Genomic DNA, 26,411 nt, shown 5'->3' on the forward strand with positions numbered 1-26,411 from the left:
GGTTGAAAAGGAAGAGTACAATAAGGTACATGAGCAGAATTTCAGTTTTGTAGGATATGAACAAATACACAACAAACCAGAAGTGGAAGTTTGACCCATGTAAACCCTAGCTCTGTCAGCCACCTTCGTAGAAATTACCACACTATTGTCCCTTACACAGTGAAAGCTTGAGCCTCATGTGCACATGTTGACTGGAACACAGAGCAAGTGACATCTTTGAATTTTGCCACTTTGTGGGAAGACATATTTATCTGAAGGTTAGGGTTTTGGATGCTAGACGCTAGGCTCTACTCTGTGTCAGCTTCTAGGGGCCAAGGTTGAGGCATTGACTATGCCTCAGAGACCGTGCTTCAAGAGACTGAGAAAAGATTGAATAGGGTGGAAACAAGAGAACCTTTGTCAGCGGAGACAGTCACACTTGTCTCCACTTACCTCCTTGTATTTGCACAGAACAATTTCAAAGGACAAAAATGGTATGTATTATAAGGTAATTGAAAGCTAGTGGAAAATTGAATATCAACTTAAATAACACCTCAAAGACAAAGACTGAAATAAACTTTAAAATATTCCAATAAATCCAAGATACACAAAAAATATTTAAGTAAAGAGAAATGTCTGCCTTTCCAAATTATGTGTATGCTTACAACCAAATTATTCTAAGAAAAATACTTGAAAAAAGAAAAATTTAAAACTTATTCAAAATAAATATCAACAATATTGCTGGTAACAGAGTTACAATACATTATTCTAATATCATACTGTCTATGACTTTAATGTAAACAAACCATATTAAGTGTTAACCAAGTACTAAAAAGCAATAGCCATACAAATATAAATAAGTTTAACTAAAGGTTTCATTTTTATGATTCATGTGATTGCCATGTGAAAAAGTGATTATTTTCCTAGCAGAGTGATAACTAAGATAGTAGCTTATTATTTGTGGCATTAGCAATCCTACTGAAAATAAATTAATATATCTCATGGTCTAGTTGAGAATGTAATTTGGATGTAAATAATAATTGAAACCAAACATGGCCAAAAATATTGCATTGCACTTCTTAGTACAACACAAGGATGTATCACACTTTAAATGCACAGAGCTCTGAAGAACAATGATGTGAAATTTTCAATGTCAATCTTTTGTTGGATTGAGAGAACTTTCTCGGCTCTGATAAGGAAAGCAGGGTTAATGTTCATATGAGTGGTGTGGGACTCTTGGAGCAGAACTTCAGGTTTGTTGATGTATCAGAAAAAATGAGGAACTTAAATGTAGGGGATAGAGGGGTGACGCTTTTGCAAAAAGTAAACAGTGCTCTTGCAAACAGCAGATTTGTTTCTGGCACCCATGTCAGGTAGCCCACAGTAGCAGCAGCACCTGGGTATCCTAAGCTTTCGTCCTCCTTTGTGGATGCTCACTTACATAGTCATATTGAATGAACACACATATAAATAAATGAATAGGTAAATGATAAAATAAATCTTTCAGAAATTTAATGGTAAATTTTAAATCAATAAAGTAAATACTAACATGTAAATCACTCTCGTGGGAATGATATATATGATCCCATAACAGTTGTGTAGACTTTTAAGCTGTTTATTTACAACGATACACCAAGGACTGAATTATGGAAATGGAATTGATTTTATATTAGGAACATAATTATGAACGTGTTTTCTACATTGTATGTTTAATTTATCAGAATAATTGGGTACTATGTTTAAAAATATTTAATAAATGCCTACATTTGACAGATATGTTTTTTAAAAGTTTATTTATACTTATTTATATGTATGGTTTTATCCGTTGTTCATTTGAATGAATGCCTTGTTTGTGCCAATGCCCATAGAGGGCAGAACCCCTGGAGATGAAATTACAGATGGTTGTAATCTGCATAACATAGATGTTAGGAACTGACTTTAGATCCTCTAGATGAGGTAATAAGTACTTTTAGACATTGAACCATCTTTCCAACTTTCTTGATGGATGTTTTCTAAACATGATTAAACAGTAGCTAAATAACTAAAGTGATACAAAAATATTAATAACAAAAAAATAATCTTTCATATAATAGCTGTTTCACAGTCTCATGTTGTAGTAAGAAGTGCAATGCAAAACTGAAGTATAACTTAAAAACGAGTCTACACAAAATTAATATTCAGATAAATAGGACAGAATAGAGAAGAGCCTTATTTTAACGATAGCCACAGACCTTCTGGAACAAAACTAAGCTGAAACACAAAAATTAATAATTCAATAGGAGGAAATGACAGGAGCAAAGGAATAAAGGTTTATGCATTTTAGGAAATAAGGGCCAGACTTTGGAGAGCAAAGGAAGAGGTGATGATGTTGACGTTGAAAATTACTCAGAGACATTTCAGAGCCTGGAGAAGAGTTTACATATTCTTGCAAGTTCACTTTAAGTTTTACCCCTATATCATCTGAGATTGTTAGTGCTGGGAGAAAGCTTTAGAGCAGTAGCAAGACAGGGATGCTCAGGCAAAAGTTATCCCAAGAATGTAACGGATCAAAGGACCACTAGTTCCAGGGCTGAGGCAACAAGGGCAGATGCTTACGCATTTACTTTGCTTTGCAATCAAATTCATGTGTCAGCTAAGAGACACAGATGCCTGCATCCTCTATAATAAAATACCTATACACTGCCTCAGAAGACTTCTTTTTACTGGATCGTAAAATGTCATCTTTTAGTGCTGTTACAGTGAAGCTTGGTAAGTTAAATGTGGGCACACTAAAAGCATGACAAATTTAGGCCCAACTTTATAATTATATTTTTTGATGCCCACAATGTTTATTTACGAGGAAAAGGAAAACACAGCAACAGACATCCTCTAAGAGGGCCACTGTCTTTTCTGAACATACTCTAGGATTGGAGTGATGAGGATAGTGTGAAGGCACTCATTGGAGAACTTCAGTATGAAGACCATTCAGTTGGAGTTAAAGGTATCACCTTATGCCTCTCAAGAAGGAGGAAGATCTGTCAGTAAATGCACGATGTAATCCAGTATTTGAGTCCATATTGGGTAAAAGGATGCAACTCAACTCCCTCCATGCTATTTCAGCAGTTTGGGATTAAATGTCAGGTTTATTCATGAACTTCTAGGGTAGATGGCATCAATAATATCTTTACAATGTAGTGATGCGAATAGGAAAGTTTCACGCAGGTTTTAATTAGCAGTTCATGGTTAATGATAAAACGATGGATTAGAAACCTCTGTACCTTAGAGACTGGGAAGAGTCAGAATAATGGGGCATAGATACTCTTTCTCTAAGAGGAGTTGGAGAATGCTGGACATCATGAGGAGCTTAAGGAAAATAAAGACAAACAGAAGGATGACACAGACAATATGCGAGAACAGTAACACAGCTTCAGCTACAGCATCAGAGCAACTGTTGGGAGAGAAGCAGAGGCTCCATTTAGAAGGTCAGTAGGAAATGCTGGTGTAAAGAAGCTCACAGTTCACCTCATAAGCAAGAGGAGTGTTTCCCAATCTCTGAAATTCAGTCGGAGGTTTTGGTAAAATGATCACTCTTCATGTTTGATTGGTACGTCGTCAAAAGGAACCCCATTTTATTATGCCTACAACTCAAGTATTTCTTGTGAGCAATAAAAACAGTGGTCTTCTTATCAAAATGTGTAGCCCAGGCTGGCCTCGAACTCGTGATCCTCCTGCCTCTGCCTCCTTCAGCAAATCCTACCGGCGTGCGCCACCACAACCAAGGACAATGGCACGGGTTTTTGATCCTATGTAATGTGCTGGCTTTGTGGGAGCCAAGCCTGTTTGGATGTTCACCTTCCTAGATATGGACGGAGGGGGGAGGACCTAGGACTTACCACAGGGCAGGGAACCCTGACTGCACTTTGGACTGGAGAGGGAGGGGGAGAGGAGTGGGGGGAGGGGAAGAAGGGTGGGAGGAGGGGGAGGGAAATGGGAGGCGGGAGGAGGTGGAAACTTGTTTTTTTTTTTTTCTCCTTTTCTCATTAAAAAAAAAACAAAACAAACAAACAGTGGTCTTAGGAGGGAATCAATTGTTCAGTATGGAAATACCCTGGAAACTTACAAATAAGAATCACTATTCAGAGAGTCTGGAGTCAATGTGCCACCACCCCAAGAAGAAAGAATCCCTTAATGTCAATTCTAGGTAGCAGAAGGGCAAAGCTGGATGTTGTCATGGGAAGAAAATCAGGTTGTAATATAGTGTACAGTGGGCACAATCCATGCCCTTAGTACCTAGAAAGGGATTCTCTCATTGAAGGATAATGATGAGTTCTTATTGCCCTGAGCCCAAAGTCAAAGGTGATCCAATCTCTGGACTAAACTATTGACTGTCAGTGGGGTTGAAAATCTGAAGCTACAGTTTCTGCTGAAAGATCAAACAGCAGTCAGCTTTGCTTCACTCAAGGGATACAAAAATTGCCTGCAAAAAACCAGTGTAATAAAGTCCAGATATAGACTAAAATTTGCAAACCACATGGTCATTTTAATAGCTGCCGGTATTTTGAAACAAAGGTATATACCCTTTAGTGTAAACATCCTAAAGAAGCTAGGAACAAATGGGCTATGTCCCAGTACAAAACTTGTGATAAACCTATATAGACAGCATTACACTGAAGGGGAAATGAAAACATTCAATAAATCCAGGAACAAGACGAGGTTACCCAGTGTTTGTAACCTTAGTTAATGCAGTTCTTTGTGTTTTAGTTACAGAAATATGGAAAAGAAATGAAATAAAGAAATACCAGGAAAGGAAAAAGTCATGGTACCTCTATTTACAGAAGATACAATGCTATATTTAAAAGATTTTTATCAGAGAATTCTTAGGTGTGAAAACATCTTTGACAAATGAGCGGGTTTTAAAAAATTAACATATGAAAACTAGAAGCTTTACTATATACTACAAGGACATGTCACAAAAAATGATAAGGAAAAAAAATTCCAATCATGATATCTCCCAAATAAAATCAAATTATGGATATATACAGTAAAAAGGAAATGGAAAACCTCTAAAATGAAATGTGTAAAGGAGAGAGGAGTGAAAAACAGAGAAGACACTGGGAAAAAGAGCAAGCCTCCAAGCTCACACACTGATTACACTAGAGGACAGTCCAAAGACTGAGTGGAATCTCCGATCCAAACTATGATTTTATTTTTTCACCAAATCATAAAAATTCCTGAAATTTATGTAGAAGCCAATGTAATCTGAATCACAAAGAACAATACTGGATCATAACTACTTTTGACTGTAATTGTATAACAAAGACACATCACCAAAATATTGCAGATGCTATCAAAACAAAAACAGACTGATAAAACAATTAGAGGAGCCAGAAACTATGCTTCTATGGCCACCTGATTTCTGACAAAATTGTCAAAGTTCATGATGGAAAAAAGGCGGTCTCTTTAAGAAAACAAACAAGAAAAACCTGCTAGGAATTCTAGTTGTTCATAAATGGAAGAAAAATAAATCCGGATTCTTGTTTTTCACTCTGTATAAAAATCTTAGCAAGACGATGAAATTTTCAAAGTATTTGAAATTCTGAAACATCCAGAGTAAATTTCCATGGCAAAGATTTAAAGATTCAGGCAAGTGTAAGCCTTTTTTGGAAAGGCTACCAATAGCTCATGAAATATTTCTGAGAATTATGAAGTAGGAGAGTATAAAAAACCCATTTCAAGGATAGGAACATCTATGAGAATGAAGAGACAGCCTAAAAAGTGGGTGAAAATTTGAAAATATACATGTAACAAGCAATGAATTTGTTGAATACATGAAAAAAAAATCAGTCAATGAATACTTTTGTGGAAAACATGAATAGAATTTCTCAAAATAAGAAATAAAAATGACAAAATATATGAAAAAAAGAGAGTTCCTAGTCGACAGGGAAATTCAGGAAAAGTATGCCACACTGACTGATTATTTCATCCCATCCTATTAAGAGTGGTTATCATTAGAAGACAATCAACAACTGTTGATGAAGATGTGAAAAAGAGGAACTATTATATATCGCGGGTACAAACACTACAGAAACCAGTACAGAGGAATCTGCCATATGACTCAGGTAGATTGTTCCTTGATATCTAACAGCTTGAATCTGTGTGTGTCAGCAAGCCATCAGACACATACACTCCTTTTTTGTGTGTTAGAGTGTTGTCATTGCCATAATAGGGAATCAGTCTAAGAGTCTGACAGATGAATGATTAAAAATCTCTCTATCTCTTTCTGTCTCTGTCTCTGTCTCTCTCTCTCTCTGAATAAGCCAGACACTTAAAACCAAACAGTGATGTTTTCACATCATATGGTAGTAGAAATAACAGTATGATAAGAAGCCTGAAGGAAATGAGGAAAAACAGAAAAGGAGACTATATCTAGAGAAATACACATTTCTCATGTCTCTCAGATAGGGAATCTATCTTATGCATCTATCAACTGGCTGTACATACAAACGTGTATATCTTCATACCTATATGAATTATTCATACATGTATACATACACACTTATATGGATGCTTACATATACACATACATGCATGCATACATACATCTATTGAAATAATATGAAAGGTGAAGGACCAAAAACATCTGTTTGGAAGAAGCAAGGGGCCTTTCGCAGGGGAGATAAGGAAAGCTAATATGCATTAAAGAGAGGAAAATCCATTGAAAGTATGAAATTCACATATGTGTAAGACCAAAACTATAAAACTGTATCTGTTAGCAAACTAGGATATGAAAAGACAAATTTTCCTGATTCTTGTAGCACATCATGGCTGAGTAATATAATTAAATTAAATGTTCACACATATACTGGTATGCGATGTGTGGTTGGATCTTAAGGTAAATTTGCTAAGAGAAGTAAACAAGCTTAAAATAATAGTATAATATGGTTACATTTATGTAAAAGTCTAGAACTTTCTAAGGGAATGACTGGCCTCACCCGTATTAATTTGATGTGTATTGATGAGAAGTGTACTTAAGTAGTAACAACATATAAGTGTTGTATATGGATATTTCTCTGATCTTTGTGACCTGCCTTTGATGGTGACACTATGTGAGACTTCTCTCCATCAAAAGAAATAATGGGTTTCATGAATTTTATTTAATTTAATTGCTAAAGTCAAAAAAGTCCCATTGCATAACAAAGAATCTGCATTATATTTGTTCTTACAAACATATTTAAAACTAATATGTGGGGAAAATATATACCTCAATAAAAACAATACGAAATAAAATAAGAAAGAGACTCACAGTGAATATGTGAATGTTTAAATAGTACTTACTCTAACAAACAAAGTTTACTTTATAAATTAGTCAATGAGATTAAAAAACATTAATTAAAAACCAGCATAGAATAAATGTCAGTGTACTTAATACCAGTTTTATGTGAACAAATGCTCTCCCCAGGTCCTAGGAGGAGGCAAAGATACAGTATACTGCATGAATATTGTGAAATGGGAGTGTTTTCTGTGCTTTTGAAGGAGCTCAGCAGTTAAGAGTGTTTGTTGCATTTTTAGAGGACCAGACTTTAGCTCCCATTTTAGCAACCATATCAGGTAACTAAAAACTGTAATTTCTTCTCCAGGGCCTCCAATGCCTCTGCTGACCTTCTCAGGCTTCCATCACATCTGGTACACACTCACACACACACTCACACACACACGTATTCTAATACATATACTCACATAAACACATACACCTGCACAGAAATGAAAACAAAATTTAAATTAAAAGTAATATCTATTTTTTAGATTCACCGCACTATATGGTATGCAATTTTAAATTTATGAATTGTTTTCTAAAATTTTTCATGGAACAAATATCAAATCAGATTTTAAAAATAATAAACTAAAATTACAGAAGGCAAAAGCTTGTGGAAGAGAGAAGTCACACATTGACAGTGCCAGCACTTAAAAGGCTATGATTTTACAGTCAGTATGCAAATGTGCAAAACATATTTCATATAGTCACTCTGTTCTAAGGAGACAAATTGATTGCGATTATTAAAAAGAAATAAAATGAATTCTTCTTTGGATCAGCTTGTTATTATACAATTTCCAGGACAAAATAATAACATTTCTACTTTTTCATTAATTTATCTTAATTATTTACAAATAAGTAATAAGCAAAAAGAAATATAAATACAATAGCATTTAATATGGGAGGTGATAATTGTCATCGAAAAATGTATCATGCTAGGTAGATACTCATCATTCCGCTAATTAACAATAAGAACATGCTCCATTAATCCAAGACATCATTATCACTATCACAAAGAACTGTATTTTACAGTTTGGCTTAATTTTATTTAATTACAGTTCAGTTTTTGTCCAAGAGTCAATAATAATTTTGTTTTATTAGTCTTGCCTTGTACTCCTACATATTATGCAAGCATAATGGTTGTTGATTAATTTAAATCAATGACATCATGTAATGTCTGAACATTTGTAAAAATTGATAAGTCAGAATCATCTAGGTAGGAAGATACTTAGGTTATAATTCACTTGTCAAAGGCATGCAATTTTATTCTAGGTCTTTGAATGTTGCTAATCCATGTATAATATATTTGACAAATGTCAATTAACAAGGATGTTCAATTAACCAAAAAACTCAATTTTCCAATTATTTCAGGATAAATGGATACATATTATAGTTCTTGTTAAGATGTAATTGCCATAAATGTAACTTTTATTGTTTATCCATGCTTAATGGAAACTGAATTTCTTTGACCTAGATTTTCTGTCTTTTGACCACAAAGGTAGGGCCCCCTCCCATATGTCAATAGTGTTGAAATACAGGATTCAATCAAGCATAGCATTTGAAATACAGACTTTTACAGCACCTTGTATTTGTTATTTCATAACTCTTTGTTATTTTAAAGATATATTACATTGAGATCCACTCATGCATGTGCTACATGTTATTAAACCACTTTTAAAATTATTTTATTTTCATTGAAAATATTTTTTTTCTCTCATACAATACTTCTAAACCACAGCTTCTTCTCCCTCCACTTCTCTCAGTCAAACCCCATGTCCCTTCCCCGCTCTGTATCCTCTTCAGAAAAAAAAAAAACAAAAAAAAAAAACAAAACAAAACAAAAAAAAAGATCCCCCAAGAGACAACAGTCAAACAGGATAAAACAAGATGCAATAAGATATGTATGTTCTCCTTCTTCCTCCCTCCCCTTCTTTTCTCTCCTCCCCCTTTCACCCTCTTTCTCCCCCACCTACATGCTCCCAATTTTCTCAGGTGATATTGTCTATTTCCTCTTCCTTTGGGGATCCTTGTACGTCTCTGTTAGTGTTCTCCTTGTTCCCCAGCTTCTTTGTGGTCCTGGACTACACACTGATTGTCCTTTGCTTTACATCTAATATCCACTTATGAGTGAGTACATACTGCGTTTGTCTTTCTGGGTCCGGGCTACCTCACTCAGGATGGTTTCAATGATATTTATAAATCAGTCTCATCAGAAATCAAATTATTGTTCATTCCAGTATTGCCTTGCCATGAGGTTCTAACTTGTTTAACTTTTACTAGACTCCCTTTGAGACTCAATGTTTCCACAACATGCATTTCTGTCTTGCAGTCTGTCTTTTCTTTCTGCACCCAAAGATCATACATTTCTCCCTGTTATTATTTCTTTATTTTTCCTCATATAGCACAGTCACAACCCTCCTTTTTCCTGCTCATTTGTCTCTACTAACTTCTCCTCATCTAACTTCTAGTAGAGTTGTATTACTTTTTCAATCTATATCTTAATTTTGGGGAGGTTCCCTTGTGGCAAGTTATATCTGATAAAATAAAAACATTTGTTAGTTTTGAAGTTAGTTTAGACTGAATGGCCATGCTGCTTGATTAAATATTACCTCTTCTAATCAAGGGGTGCCTCTTGGTTATTCCTGGAAGAGGGGTCACAGTTTCCCCTCTTGGCTCCCTAGGGCCGGTCAGGATGTCCCATTTATTAATTGATGCTATCAGTGTCTGTGCCAATCGGGTTATATTTAGAAAGTATTCTCCTGCCGGGTGGTGGTGGCACACGCCTTTAATCCCAGCACTCGGGAGGCAGAGGCAGGCGGGTCTCTGGGGGTTCGAGGCCAGCCTGCTCTACAAGAGTTAGTTCGGGGACAAGCACCAAAGCTACAGAGAAACCCTGTCTCGAAAAACCAAAAAAAAAAAAAAAAAAAAAAAAAAAAAAGGAAAACAAAAGAAAAAAGAAAGTATTCTCCTGTGTCAATGCATTCAAGTATATTTCCTACTTCCTCTTCTGTAAGGTTCAGTGTGGCTGGTTTTAGGTTGAAGTCATTGATCCATTTGGACTTGGATTTTGTGCAAGGAAAATAGTTATGGATCTATTTTCATTCTTCTACATGTTGATATCCGGTTATGCTAGCACAATTTATTGAATATGTTTTCTTTTTTCTATTTAATACTTTTTGCTTCTTCGTCAAAAAGCAGGTGTTGGTAGGTGTGTGGATTGATTTCCTGGTCTTTGGTTTTGTTCCATTGGTCCTCCTGTCTGTTTTTATGCCAATACCAGGCTGTGTTCATTACTGTAGCTCTATAGTAGTGTTCGAAGTCTGGGATTGTGATGCCTCCAGAAGTTCCTTTCTTGTACAGGATTGTTTTGGTTATCCTGTTTTTTTTTTTAATTTTTGTTGTTATTTTGTTTGTCTGTTTTGCTTTGCTTTTCCATAGGAAGTTGAGCATTGTCTTTTAAGGTCTGTGAAGAATGTTTCTGGGATTTTGATGGGCATTGCATTGAATCAGTAGATTGGTTTCAGTAAGACTGCCAGTTTTATTATGTTAATTCTACCTACTCAAGAATATAGGAGACCTTTCCATTTTCTGATATCTTCTTTGATTTCTTTCTTAAAAGATTTAAAGTTCTTGTCATATAGGTATTCCAATTGTTTGGGTAGAATTACTTCAACATATTTTATGTTATTTGTGGATACCGTGAAGGATATTTCTCTGTTTTCTTTCTCAGCCCATTTATCATCTGTGTAAAAGAGAACTACTATTTTTTTTAGTTAATCCTGTATACTGCTCCATTACTGAAAGTGTTTATTATTTATAGAAGTTCTTTGGTAGAATTTTTGAGTTTCACTTATGAAAACTATCATATTATCAACAAATAGTGAGAGTTTGACTTTTTCTTTTCCAATTTGTATCATTTGATCTCCTTTTTTTTTGTTTTATTGCTCTAGGTAGATATTCAAGAATTATATTGAATAGATATGAAGAGAGTGGATGGACAACCATGTCTTGTTCCTGATTTCAATAGGATAGTTTTGAGTTTCTCTCCATTTAGTTTGATGTTGTCTCCTGATTTGCTGTATTGCCTTATTATGTTTAGGTATGTTACTTGTATCCCTTCTCTCTCTAAGACCTTTATCATGAAGGGGAGTATTTTGTTGTATTTTGCTGAAAGCTTTTTTTTTTTGGCATCTAATGAGATGATCATGTGGTTTTTATTTTTCAATTTGTTTATATCGTGGATTACACTGATAATTTTTTGTAGGTAGAACCATCCTTGCATCTCTGGGATGAAGCCTACTTGTTCATGATGGATTATTTTTCTAACGTGTTTTTGGATTCAGTTTGTTAGTATTTTATTGAGTATCTTTGGACCAATGTTCGTGAGTAAGATTGGTCTATAATTCTCTTCCTTAGTAATGTGGGGTTTGGGTATCAGGGTAATGTAGTTTCATAAAGAGTTTGGGAATGTTCCTTTTGTTTCTATTGTATAAAACAATTGGAGGAGTATTGGTATTAGCTCTTCTTTGAAAATCTTTTGAATTCTGCACTGAAACCATCTGTTCCTGGGTTTTTTTGTTAGGAGACTTTTGATGACTTTATTTTTAGCAGTTATATGTCTAATAAACTTGCTTACTTGGTTTTGATTTAATTTTGGTAAGTAATATTTGTCCAGAAAATTGTCCATTTCCTTTAAGTTTTCCAATTTTGAGGAGTTCAGGTTTTCAAAATGTGACCTGATGATTCTCTGGTTTTCTTCTGTTTCTCTTGTTATGTCCCTTTTTTCATTTCTCATTTTGTTAATTTGGATATTCTCTTTCTGCCTTGTGGTTAATTTGGGAAAAGTTTTGTCTATTTTGTTGATTTTTTCAAATAACCAACTCTTTGTCTCATTGATTCTTTGAATTGTTTTCTTTGTTTCTATTTTGTTGACCTCAGCTCTCAATTTGATTATTTCCTGCCATCTATTCCTACTGGGGTAGTGAGCTTCTTTTTGTTCTAAAGTTATAAGGTGTTCTGTTCACTCATGAGTATGAGATTTTGACAGCTTCTTTAGGTAGGCAATTAGTGCTATGAACTTTCCTCTTAATACTTAACACATTTGTGTCCCATAAATTTGGGTACATTCTGTGGTCCAGCGCCAAGGGTTTTCAATTGTACAATCAACTAATTTTCAGTGGATATCTAGGCTTTATCAGGGCTTAGTTCAGAACAAAAAGCAGCAAGAAATATTGGCTCCAGAAGACGTATAATGAGCGATAACACATTACTGTTTGCTGTCACTTCACAACATATGTGAAAGTTGACCTTCATTGTCAGTCTGAGTAGATTTAAGATAACCTTTTAAAGGGACACATTTCTGGGTGTGTCTGTGGGTGTTTCTTTCTAAGTTTAAATGAGAAAGGAACCTCATCCTAACTGTGAACACCATCATCCCATGAACTGGGGACCCATAAAGAATGCAAGGGAGAAAGAAAGAAGAAAGTTAACTGAACCCATCATCTAGTTCACTCTGTTTCCTGAGTGCAAATGCAACATGCAGAGCTGCCTCAGGTTCTAGTAACTGCAGCTAGAGATGCTGTCACCATCATGGCTTCTTGCCATGATGGACTACATCCTCAAACTACAATCCACAGGAAAAAACTTCCTTTTATTTTTTTCATGTATTTGTCATAGCTATGAGTAAAGTAACAAATTCTCAAAACAGTCATGCATACTTATTTTAATGAATTTATAATAAATTCCTGTGGAGTTAACCATAATTTCCTAGCATAATACCCCAGCAATCAATATTGACTGTTCCACAACATGTCAGATACCAGAAATAACTCACCACCATCTAGATCATAGCATTTAAGCTTGATGAGAGTAATTTTAACACTACCATCCTTACACACAAAAAACTCATACATGAATGATCTATTATATACAATCTTTTGAGAGTTTTTAATTTTGTTTGCACAAAACTATTATGGACTTTGCTAGAACTTCAAAAAGAATACTACAATGATGGTTTGTATATAGTAAACATAAAACTAATCAGATTACTAAGTATTTAATTAGTATCCTTACAAACAGGGAGGTAAAATTTACCAAACATTCAATAAATGTGAAACATTAAGAATTTAATAGTTTATATCTAAAGTATCACCTTTAACACAGAAAGTGCCTATAATAGTTAATTTTCCTTCATTTTGTATAATTCTGCTTAAATGCATTATATAACTGTTATTGACATCTCCAACTTTCTTGCTGACAGTAAACATACTCAGAGGCATACCCAGTATCAAAGTGCAACTTGCATTTGTATAAGATATGCAAAGCTATAGTGTTATCAATAGCAATTAAATTTCAAGCAAATAAGTCCAAGTTTCCAAATACCTACTTTCTCAATGAGTTGTCAGATCACCCTTCGATTTGTTTAATAAGCATCTCTTCTGTTTGCTCTCCAAAATACTCAGGATGAAGAACTTTTGAATAATTATAATGTTTCTCAAACTACCCTAATATCAAAGAGGCATAAAAAATGTGCTTTCTGAGCACCAAGAGTGGGAGGAAGAGGTCCAGTGATATAATAGGAAGAGGTCCTGAGATGTCAGTTCTTAAATGAGCACCTACAGATTATCTGCTTACAAAAACAAATGTTTCAACTTTAAATTCCTTCATCTAATTTGACAGACATTGGAAATTTTATCAACCTGTGTACAATACACAGAAAATAATGAATATGAAGAATTTAAATAAGGTATATTTTGGAATGGATTTCTATTTTGCTAGTTTGTCTCTAATAGGAAATAAAGAATACTTTTCTTGAAAGAAAAGATCAGCTGTGTGATTTTCATCATCCCCTGAAAATTTTAAGGTTCATAAGCAAAGACTGAAGAAGCTGCAAGAGAGGAAATACTTATGCAGTGGTATTGCAATAAATTTGTTCAGCTGGGAAATGCAAACAGGAAGCCTTAAGGTTAAGGGTGGAACTTAAACATTACAATTAAGCTCAGAATGTATATTAAACACATTACACTATATCTACTTAATTAGTCTGTTAATTTGATAAGCATGGCTGACTGCAATTTATTTAGGGCAAACTAATAATGGCTTGCTTATTAAGGATGGTTTAAATGTATGCAGAGGAAAAAGGAGCCCATGACATAGAAACAAGTTCAAATCAATCACGGTTCCTTGTGGCAAAATAAATGTAAATCAAATTCTAAATGCACTTAGGAAGAAAACGAATTCATTATACAGGCAGCATATATTTCAAAGAACTTGCCGCTGTGATGAACAAGTATGGCTTAAAAAAACAAGAAGCATTGGTCACCATGTAGCTTTTGGTAAAGGCACACCCCCAAGTCTAATCCTCCCTACATATGCCCCGGCAGTAAGTATGGAAGGAACACTGCACCTTGAACTCAGTGTGGAAAAAGAATTAGATTATTTTCCAAATATTAGCTTATATTAATATTAGAATATTAGTTGTATGCTAACATAACATTTTAATATACCAAATGATATATTCTTAAAATTAATTATGCAAACCTCCATCATCAAGCAACAACTATTTAGACATGTTTATTTTTATTTCTTCTACTGTGATCAGAAGAAATTTTAATGCTAGAAGGGTTGTTTGTGTTTGTATCTTATTTGATATTTCAATTTCTTAGCTCAGCCATGGAGTAATAACTGCTATCATGAATGTGAATGTGAGCATACCTGTTTTCCTGGGATGGGGTTCAAGAATTGTATCAAAATATTAATAATCAACTGCATCAGTGAGCTATTATTGCATTCTCTTCTCTCAACTCAATGGTAGTTTTTCCATTAGAAAACTAGAAAAGATGAGAATAAGAGTAAAATAACTTTAAAATAAATGATAACCAAACTACAGTCTGTAGTCCCAGAGAGGTTACACATAGAGGAAGACACTAAGGGACACATTAATCTCTACAGGAGAGGGAAGTAGAATTTTTCCTATGGGTGGACTGGGGATAGAAGAAGATAAGTTGCAGAGGGCATGGGAGATGGGGATGATGGAAGGAATGCAAGAGGAAACAGCTAGAATTGAGTGGCATTTGAGGGGTGGTATGGAAACAGTCCAGTGGAAACTTTCTAAAATATATGTAGGTGATCCTAATGGAGTCTGTAATTAAGGAAGGGGACAGAGTTCTAACTGGTCACCTCTTGTCACCAAATGAAGTCTTTATTACAGGAACTGACTTATATCAAATTGAGTGGTTGGACAAAGATGTCCTAGAGAATTGCCAAAGAACCCAGGTGGTTGCCAAGAGTATAGACCGTTCTTCCCCAAGTGGACAACAGGGCCCCTTGCTCAAGACTACATCTCCACGACTCATTGAGTATGAGGATGTCAAGCTGGTGTCTACATAAAACTTTCATCCCTATTTTCTAGCGTCTTTCATGTCGGAAGAAACTTCGCAGGTTACCAAAAGAGAAACATCAACACCCACACAGCCATAAAACCCTTGATCTATACTCTTTCCTTCCTGAAAATTATGGTATATGGCAATTGTGGTACAAAGTTTGGGGCATATCCAACCAATGTGTGATTTATGTTAAGGAAGGCTAACTCCACCAGATGGAACCTAAACCCAACAGTGCTTACATGACCAAGAACCAAAGAACTGATATCTCAGGAATCTAGGGCAAAAGCAAATGCTACTGCTCTTAAAAAATGTATTAGTAATACAATAACTCCTAATTACAGTTTGCTATACCCATAATCAGTTAATCAGTGACATATTCAGCCAACATCAGAAAAGCTTCCTCCTGCAGTAGACAGGAACAAATACAGAGACCACAGCTAGACGAGAGAGAGAGAGAGAGAGAGAGAGAGAGAGAGAGAGAGAGAGAGAGAGGAGAGATTTAGAACACACAGTTCTAAATAGGACGTCTTCGTCATCTTTCATCCCATGGCTCAGGGAACCCACATAAAAGGATACAGAAAGATTTTAAGAGGGAGGTGGGAGGGAGGACACCAGGAAAACAAGGCCCTCTTAATTAACTAAGCAAGGTGGATATGAATCTATAGAGACTGAATCATCAAACACATATAGCACCTAGTTTAGTATATTATATGACTTCTGGGTATGAGAACAAAGGGGTCTCCGACTCTAATATCTTGCCTTGGTGTTGTTTTTCTTTGTTGGCTTGCTTTGTCCAAGTTTTATGGGTTGGTTTTGTTTTTTTTATTATGTCTTATTTTGCAATATTTTTTGTAGAGAAGCCTGTTCTTTTCTAAATAGAGATAGAAATGGAGTGGGTCTCATGGGTGAGGAAGTGAGGAAGAACGGGGGGGGGGTAGAAGGAAGAGAAATTGTAATCAGAATATATTGTATGAGGAAAAAAATCTGATTATAATAAAAAATGGAGAGAAAAATGAAAAGATAGAGTTGGAAGAGAGAGAGCCGGTGGCAGCGCTGCCTTGGGTGGCTGCAGCTCCACGTGCTCCTGGCGAAGTCTGCTGAGAGGGCAAGAGTTCAAACCAGTCTCTGATAGAACATTTAATCATTTAACCAAAGACGGTGTTTTTTACATGCAATACGTGCGGCGGTGAATCAGTGCAGAAAGCACAAGAGGAAAAGCATGTGTCTGCCTGACGAAACTGTGAATGTGTCTCCTGTATTGACTGTGGGAAGGACTTCTGGGGCGATGACTTATAAAAGCCACGTGAAGTGCATCAGTGAAGGTCAGAAGTATGGAGGCAAAGACTATGAAACCAAGACTCACAAAGGTGATGCAAAGCAGCAGGCATCGATTCAGAAAATTAATGAATTGACAAAGAAACCCAATGTCAGCCCTAAAGTTTGAGAACTTCTGCAGCAAATAAGTGCTTTTGACAATGTTCCCAGAAAAAAGGCTAAGTTTCAGAACTGGATGAGGAACAGCCTGAAAGTGCACAGTGACGATGTTCTGGAGCAGGCGTGGAATATCTTTTCTGAAGCGTCCAGCACTGAGCAAGATCAGCAAGCACCCAGCAACGTGGCCAAGCCTCATGCAGAGATCCTCACTAAGGTTCCACCTGAGGAAACAAATGGCACCACGGAAGAAAAAGCAGAGGCAAAGAAAAATAAAAGAGAAAGGAAGGAAGAACGACAGAAGAATAGAAAGAAAGAGAAGAAAGAGCTGAAGTCAGAAAACCAACAGGAAAACCTGAGGGGCCAGAAGTCAAAAAAGTGCAAAAGGGCCAGGAGGCTGAAGGGGAGGAGACCACAGAGGCTGATGGCCAGCCAGAAAAGAAGGCCCGTAGTGAGCAGGCCTCAGAAGAGGATGCAGACAGAAACGGGGGGGCCCTGGTAAAAATGCTGATGAGGGGCAGACCAAGACAGGGAAAGGACAACAGAAGCAGCGAAAACACTCAGAAGATGAGATCAAGAAAAAAAAGATGAAGTTGCCAGGACAGCCTGAGGAGGGAGAGGCCAGGACCATGATGTTCCAGCAAAAGGTAAATTCAACTGGACGGGGACCATTAAAGCCGTTCTGAAACAGGCTCCAGACAACGAGATATCAGTCAAGAAGTTAAAGAAAAAGGTCATAGCTCAGTACCATGCAGTGATGAGCCACCATCACGTGTCAGAGGAGGAGCTCCTGGCCATCTTCAACAAGAAAATTAACAAGAAGCCCACCTTTAAGGTTCAGAAAGACAGAGTCAAGCTTCAGAAATGAGCACACACTTGTTGTATTGACTGCTTTCTTCTACTGTTTGTAAAATGTGTAATGAAATATAACAATTGGAAATTGCTTTCTGAAACTGTATTTTAAGTTAATGAAAAAATATATTTTTGTTATTTTATGAAAAAAAATATATTCTTGTGGAATTCTAAAAAAAGAAAAATGAAAATATTAAATAAGCTTAAAAATATAAAGCTTAATGTGATGTAAAAAAATAGAATAGCTTTTGGAGACAGCAAGGAAAATAAATTGTCAATATTATAGAGAAAAAGAAAGAAAAGATCAAACTGTTCTATATATATATATTAATAGTAAACACACATACACACACATATTAACCAACATGATACTAGGGAGATTCTGAAAGTTCACTGCATAAATCAGAATATAAGGAAAATGTGAAGTAAATGGGATAATTTAATTTATGCACTACAGTAAAATAATGGATTTATTAATCCTGTCATACGTTAACTCATAAGAATATATGAAGAAAATTCAGCATAGTTCACCTGAAGAGGGGAACATTTCATTCTTGGTTAGTGTCATCAGTGTCTAAAACACCAACTAGCCTACAGAGTAAAAGAATCTTTTAAGTGCTAGCATTAGAAAAGTCCCGTTTTCTCAAGAGCAGCAATAACAACATAGAATGCTGACCCACTCTTTCACACAGCGCAGTCCAGTGCTTGTTAGGCTCATTAAGCTAAGAATTGCAAACAACTTACAAGGGACAGAGCTCAACTGAATTCACAGTGTTGCCTCACACACCAAAGGGAAGGAAAACCCTTTCTACACTTTCTAACCTTGCCTGGTTTTGTCTTGTTAAAAGGGACCTCTTTCTTGAGCAATCCAGTTGCTGGTTTGATAATACTGAATACCTAGTCATCAGCTAGTTTTCCAGAATCAGATTTGAAGATGACTGTTAATGCTAGCAGCAATTTTACAGAAAATTGATTATGAAAATATAAGATGGAAATTCCCAACAAACTGTCTTTTCTTAAAGAAATCTGAAACTTTTTATTGTAAAAGTCAGAACACACATAAAATGATGGCCTTTGTCATGTGATTCACGGCTATAAAATGCAGCAGTGATAATATAAAAGGATCTAAATTATATTCACTCAATAGATATGAGTTTCCAAAGAGTAATGACTTCCGAGCACTCTGTGATTCAAATATTCTCATCATATTTTACAACCAAATAATGACCGAATTTAAGCTTTGCCTCTGACTGTCATATTCCCTAGTTTCATGTTTGTAATCACATAGATGTGAAGGAAAAGCTTGTTTCAACATTGTATGCACAATTAATATAATCAGAACAATGGAGATGTATATAATGCATTATCTGAATGTATGTAGCCTCCAATATTCCGTATTCCATTAAGGGTTCTGTGAGGTTTACTTTTGGACAATGTTGTGAATCATCATAGTCACCACAAATGAAACTTGCAGTAGCCAAGTTATCTGAAGAGTCTGGACAAATTGCTCTCAAATATCTAAGAGCATCAATTAATTGAATTGTAGCTCCCTTAACCTGCTCATCAGCAAATATATTAAATTCAATGTCTATGAGTTAAAAAGAAATTTCATAAGTATTTGTTACCATCAATAAGCCTTAATGTATTATTTGCTTCATTACCATGACTAAAACCCTGACTAAACGGTTTATTTTGGCTCACAACTTCAGAATGGAGTCTATCACTGTGGGAAGGTCATGACATCAAGAACTTGGGACAGTTTTTTCACACTGCATATGGTTAGGAAGTGGAACAAGGTGAATCAAGACATTCAGATTGCTTTCTCATTTTGCTTCAGTACTACACCATATCCAATGAAATAGTATCTCTCAAGGTTAGAAAATGTCTTCCCTTCACCTCAATTAACTGAGTGGGTATATAATCTCTTATGATAGAGAGAATGGCCTATTATAGATACTCTGTTGTGAGCATTTGCTGGGGCTTGCTCAGTGATTTTACAGCCTGTGAAGTCGTCATTCGGTTCAGCCATTGCAGGGTCCTACATGTAGTGTGTATGTGTGTGTAAAATTAACCTCAGATACGTTTGTGGGGTATTAAATAAATACTGCTGATTATCAGTTACTTAATTTCCATAGATGCCTATTACACGCCTAACATGTTGAACTCTTAGCATAACTTGTTTCATCTGCAAATCTGAGAGAAAATTCTCACGTTTTCATCTTTGTAGATAAACAGACTAAGACTGGAATTGAAAGCACACCTCAATTTTTGGATCTCTATTTGTATTATAATATTTGGTATATTTTAAAGAAACAGTAAAAATTGATGAGAGACAAATGAATAAGTAAATAAAAGAATGCACATGGAAATTAACTAATGGGCACACGGTGACATGTTTTACTTGTTTCTGATAGATTGAGATTAAAATAAATTATACCTTGAAATATATAATTAGGAATTTTGTTATATTATGATGCTAATTGAAGTAGTTTCAGCTGTACCGACTAGAACAACATAGGGAGAAAATACCTGCAGTTGTTTAGAAAATGCATAGTGACCCTTAAAAAGAAAACAATACTAGCTAATGCATTCCCCATATATGTTAAAAAATGTCAAAGGTGTGGAGGACCTTGTGATCACAGATAAGCATGAAGGGAAGTAGAAATGTTACATACCGAGGTTGTTTCTTCGAAGGAAAGGATGCGTGATATGTTATCCTCTCTGAAGACTGGGAGCAGATGCGGTTATTAGCACTATCTATGTGGCCAAGACCACACTGGATCCTACCCTAGAGTATTAATCATCAGCTTCTTTTCCTTCTCCCATAGACCTTTGTCATAAGCTTATGTTTCTCAGTCAGTCATAGAACCCATCTTAATTGAAAGTGTCACACGTACTTCACAAAGAGGTTCCATGTTGTCATGCCTGCCCTTTATTTAGCGTACTCTGTGCTTTATTGTACACATGGGATTGAGTTATTATCACCAGGAAAGTTTGCACTGAATTGGCTGTGCTAATATGTCTAAAATAAGTTCCTGGTTGCCGGACTCCCTGTTTTTGAGCCAATTTTGACAACTTAGTTGACTTGAAACAAGTTACCTTCTTGCCTCCTGTGACTCATTATCCTGCTTGCCATGGTGGTCATAGAGATCTCCACAGAGAAATAATAGAAAAGTGAGTTCAATATTTATTAGCCTTATTATTTGACTTACAGATTATTATGACAAATACTTTCAATTTCACAAAATTACCTTTTCTGAGATTAAATACAAATCAATTAGAATTTAGTATACGTGTGTGTAAATGTATGTGTGTACATGCACCAATATAAAGTTCAAAATACATCCTGTGAACATGCTTAGTGACAACAAAAAATCTGCAAGATAAAGTACTTGCAATGAGAACTTATTAACACATCTCTAGATACCATGGTATAATCAAAATATAAATAAGAAGGAGTAACATTATTTTCTAACAGTATTTTTTTGAAATTTCTTCTTATAGCTGTGGAAAGGCTCCAATACTTACATTGGGCAGTGAATCCAAAGTAATGAAATTCAACAAACATGTTTGCTTTTTGATTCTTATGGTAAATTTAACAATTTAAGTCATAACTTAACCTTTTGGTGTTGATGAAATATTAATTAATTTTAACCTAACCATCTTGTGGAACAGATATTTTAAGATATCATTTTACTACTTCTTTCTAAGTGTTACCATATTCATTTTAAATGAAATAGTGTGATGTTTTTGTGGTATAATTAAAAATAAAATAAGCTATCTTTGCTAGCAAATTGATCAACTATTTTCAGGACAAATCTAAAAATTTGAATAACTCAACCATGAAGGGTGATAATTGATTACTGCAGACTTTCTCTAGGGAGTTTTAACTAATAATTTTCTTTGTGCTCTGGTTTGATGAGATCTTCCTGACATAGTTAAGTGTGGGAATGATTCATAGGTTTGTATATATTCACAACACTGGTTGAAAATGAGTTGAAAAACAAATGAAAATTAACTAAAAATTAACTGGATCCTGTTTAGGCAGTGGACTCACCACAAAGTACATACCCAGAAATACACTTTGCACACACACATTGCTTGAAATACAAAGATAATACAAAAAATAAATATCTGATAGTACAGAGCAGAATAGGTGGGAATACATGAAACAGGATGAAAAAGAGTTGGTGATAGTCATGTTCTAAAAAAAAAAACAACTGTGATTTAATTTTCATGGTCCATGCAACAAGCACCATGCTATTTTATTCTTTAGTGGTGTCATAATCAGTTAGTTTTCCAGGGATTAAAATCTTCCTTATCATTTCTTTCCTTTTCCCAGGTGGCAGATGGGATGTCTGCACTGGCCTCCAGTACTTAGTGCTGAAATTCTAGTGAGTGCTGATGGCCCATTAGCCATTGCCTTCTGCCCCATTTGATAAGGCATTTACCACTTTGATGCCCTCATAGTACAAACCAGGTCTGTTAATCAAAGCTTCCCTGTTCCAGCCTGTGAGATCCCATCATCATTGCCACAGTTTCAAATCTGGTGCGCAACATTGCCACTTCATCTTGTTCCCTTTGATCCTATCAGCCTGACACTTTGATCCATGCCTTGTACCAACGGGATTCATCAAAGTTGGTGCACTTTTAGTTTTGAAGGGAAGTGACAAAGATTTCTGCAAGATAAAGGACTGTAATTTTTTTTCCAGTTTACTTCTGCTGAATTCCTATTACCAATTATTTCCTATATAAATTTGGCTGTGTAATGTTTGTTAATTTTATTAGTGCTGTATTTAAAAGTGTGTGTTTTTAACTAAGGCTTTCCAAAAGCAATTAAATACATCCAGAGTGGAGCTGTATATCTCATAATTGTTTAATGCACCATGAGTGTTTAATCAAAGCTCTCAGTACGCCAGCATCTTAATGGAAACAATTACTGATGTGTAAAGCAGCTAAAACCACTGTACTGATACGACATAGAAGATTCCAGAGTTACATGTTAGGGAAACAGTGTTCATCTAAGTTTTCTATTAAAATTATTTTTTTTTGTTTCACCACGACATTTTTAGGAAGGTTTTTTTGTTTGTTCTAAATATACTGACTATTCAGTAAGAACCGAAGAAGTGCTCTTACTTTGAAGCCAGATTTCTCAGGATTCCTTTCTTACATTTATTTGTTTTATAAAACAAAACAGAGATAAAAGTCACACAAGAATGCCAAGACTCCAAGACTCTAATTTTCTTAATATTTAATAATTAAACACTGATAATGTACATTTTTTCCTTTTTTAAGGTGGCTTTATTCACTAATTCTATAGTCCATGGATATACAATGGGATAGAAGTTGGTCCTTTGGAGGGGAGCTATCCAGTAGTCAACATGAGAAGTAAAACCATTGTCAGTGAATTTGCTACTTGAAAGAAATATTGATAACATTTTTTTCTTCTTTAAATTTGTTTATTTTGAAATTTTATTTTACTTTCCAACCACAGTTCTTCCTTCCACTCCTCCTCGTGCAGCCCATCCCTCATCTATTCCTCCCAACATGGGGAGTCAACAAAATCTGGCACATTAAGTTAAGGCAGGACCAAGTCTCTGTCCCCTGTATTAATGCTGAGCATGACACAACAACAAAGGGAATGGGTTTCAACAAACTAGCTCATTATTTTCTATAACGATGGAGGAAATGTACAATTAACTTGCAGTTCTTAACTTCTCAGAAGCTACGGTTATAAGAAGTATGATTAGGAGAGAAGCCAGTAACAAGAAACATAGCCAAGAGACCACTCTAACATCTTGATGATTTCTATGCTGCATAAAAAAGAATGGAAAGTTAAATAGAAAATAAGGGAAGTTTCTTACTCAAAAAAAGAGAAAACAAAGGCAAGAAAGATTATAAAACATGGAGCTCATTGTAGCTCAGTTGGTAGAAGGCATACAGGACAGACATAAAGGTCTAAGATAAATCATTAATATTGCAAAGCCTGGCCACTGTGGTGCATACCTATAAACCCAGCACACAGGTGGTGTAAGCAAGAGAATTAAAAATTCAGAGTTGGGCCAGGGAGATGGTTCAGTAGGTAATGCACATGGAGAGAATCCTGATGACCTGGGTTTAATTCCTGAATCATAAATGCTGGGTCAGGATGACTCATGCAAGTTGGCTTCTGACTTCCATAAACTTACTGAAGCAGAAGCATACACACACATATGCAAAGACATGTGCAAACACACAGGCACACTCTCAAGTAGAGTACTGTTTCCTTGTTTTTAATTGCAATAGAATTGTATCAGTTTACCCCATTCTTCTCTCCAGTTCCTCCAATCTACCCTACCATTCACCCAGACTCCCAAGTTTCCAAGTGATAGTCTCCTTTTCTTTATTATTGTTACATTATTTCTATTTACACTTGTGTGTTTGCACATGTATATATAAATGCACCTGTTGAGGCATTCTGGTTGTTTATGTGTGTAGGGTTTCACGGTTGCTCATTCTGAATTGGGCAGCTAATAACAGAGTTCATCCCTGGCAAAGACTAATTTTTCTTCTCTCAGAACTTATTAGGTGCCTGTAGTTCTTCATTTAGGGGTAGGACCCATGAAATTTTCTCTCTGCCATGGTAACATGTCCATTAGTATTGTAATTGCTTTGGTTTTGTTTATAAAGCTGTTTCTAGGACAGACTGCTTTACAATACACTTCTGGCATTCTGGCTCTTATGATCTCCCAATATCCTCTTCTGTAATGTTTTTTAAGTCATAGATGCAGGAGAGTTATATAGCTGTATCCACTGAGGCTGGCTCCACTGTACCATTGATGTCTGCATTATATTTAGTTGTAGCTTTGCGTATTGGCCTCTATTTGCTGTAAAGAGAGGCTTTTCAGATGAGTGGTGATAGATATGCTTATCTGTGGAAATAAAGATAAGAATTAGAACATAGCATGGAATTATTCTGGTTCAGCACAGTGGTGGTATTAAATTCTTTTCTAAGGTCCATGACCTTAGAAATTTTTCACTACCAGACATGATTTGACTCCTGTTGAATGAACTTTATGTGCAGTTAATTATCGATTAATATATATATTTGTGTGTGTATACATATATATGTATATAGATATGATTGCTAATTATTGCATCTTTACACATTTTCTGCTGTGCTGAGTATCTTTGTGGTTCATAGATATTACAGCTCACTACGACTATTTAAATGCTTGCATCTTTGGTAATTTGTATAGTATTTCCTGAAAACTGCTAGAGTGCAGGGAATACTTTCATGTCAGATCCAGTTCCAAATACCTTAGTCCGTGCATCAAAAGTATGTGGTATCTTCAGTAATAAGGGTCCACCACCACTCTTGGCTTTCAAGAGGCAACAAATTGCTATATCAATAATCCATATTTTTTTGGCAGTCATTTGAACCTCCTTGTTCAACCAGCTGAAAAGAAATTCCTCTTGTCTGGTATTAGGGGTTTTGTTAGTTCTTGTGAGGAGTTTTGTCAGTCAGAGTGCCTTAACTTTCCATATATATATACACACACCCATAGTCCCATTTACATGAGAGGCTGAAACAGGGTAATTTCTTGAATATAGAAGATTTGAACTGCAGTGCTCTCTGTAAATCTAGTATCCCAGCCAGGTAGGGGTGGCATGCACATTTAATCCCAGCGCAAGGGAGGCAGAGGCAGGTGGATCTCTGTGAGTTCAAGGCCAGCCTGGTCTACAAGAGTTAGTTCTAATAACAGACACCAAAGCTACAGAGAAACCTTGTCCCGAAAAAAAAAAAAGTCGCAAATCTGGTATCCCACTAACTTCAGCATTGATATGGTGACCTCCTAGAAGTGGGGAACAGCCAGGTTGTAGAAGGAAGAGTGAATGGGTCCAGGTCATGTATGTTATACTGGTCTTATGTTCAATTAGACAGCTGTTGATTCTTCCCAAGTTATACATGCCACTATTGCAACATTTGGGTATCTTGCTGAGCTTGTCTTGGTGTGGTTCTTAGTCTTAACAGTGAAAGAAATACATTTTTTTCTGGTTCTAACTGACTCCATAGACTCTAATGGTGAGACAGTTCCTGAGTCATTTCTGCAATATGCGGCTCTATCTTTAGATACATTTCTAAGAAAAAGAAGTGAGAGAAAAACATTTTATTCAGCACTCAAGTGCAGATCTTCAAAGGAAGGTGGATAATCACCAAGCAAAGGTACTCTATGGTTTCCAGTTCAGTTACCTTCACGATGAATGCATGAGCAACAGATGTGTCATCTTTGCTCTTGTCTGTTTGAGAGAGGAATGTTCTTTATTTGTCAATATAAATTAATATCCCCTCTATTGCTGAAACATTTTATTTTTGTTGTTTTTTTTATTGGAAATAGAATTTTAACGCAATATATTCTGATGACATCCTCCATCACCCAACTCCTTCCAGATTCTTTACACTTTCCCATCTATGCGAATGTAAATCCACAACA

The 26,411-nt window shown here is 35.7% G+C and overlaps 1 pseudogene; it reads left to right on the forward strand.

Annotated features, from left to right (window-relative positions):
- Nucleotides 1-15,403: 15,403 nt before the first annotated feature.
- On the forward strand, nucleotides 15,404-17,953 carry LOC121452757 (annotated as a pseudogene).
- The last annotated feature ends 8,458 nt before the right edge of the window (nucleotides 17,954-26,411 follow it).

The sequence above is a fragment of the Microtus oregoni genome, unplaced genomic scaffold (genome assembly GCF_018167655.1).
Source record: "Microtus oregoni isolate MIOR12 unplaced genomic scaffold, Mior012 000010F_ref0000083, whole genome shotgun sequence".
NCBI classification, from domain to species: domain Eukaryota; kingdom Metazoa; phylum Chordata; class Mammalia; order Rodentia; family Cricetidae; genus Microtus; species Microtus oregoni.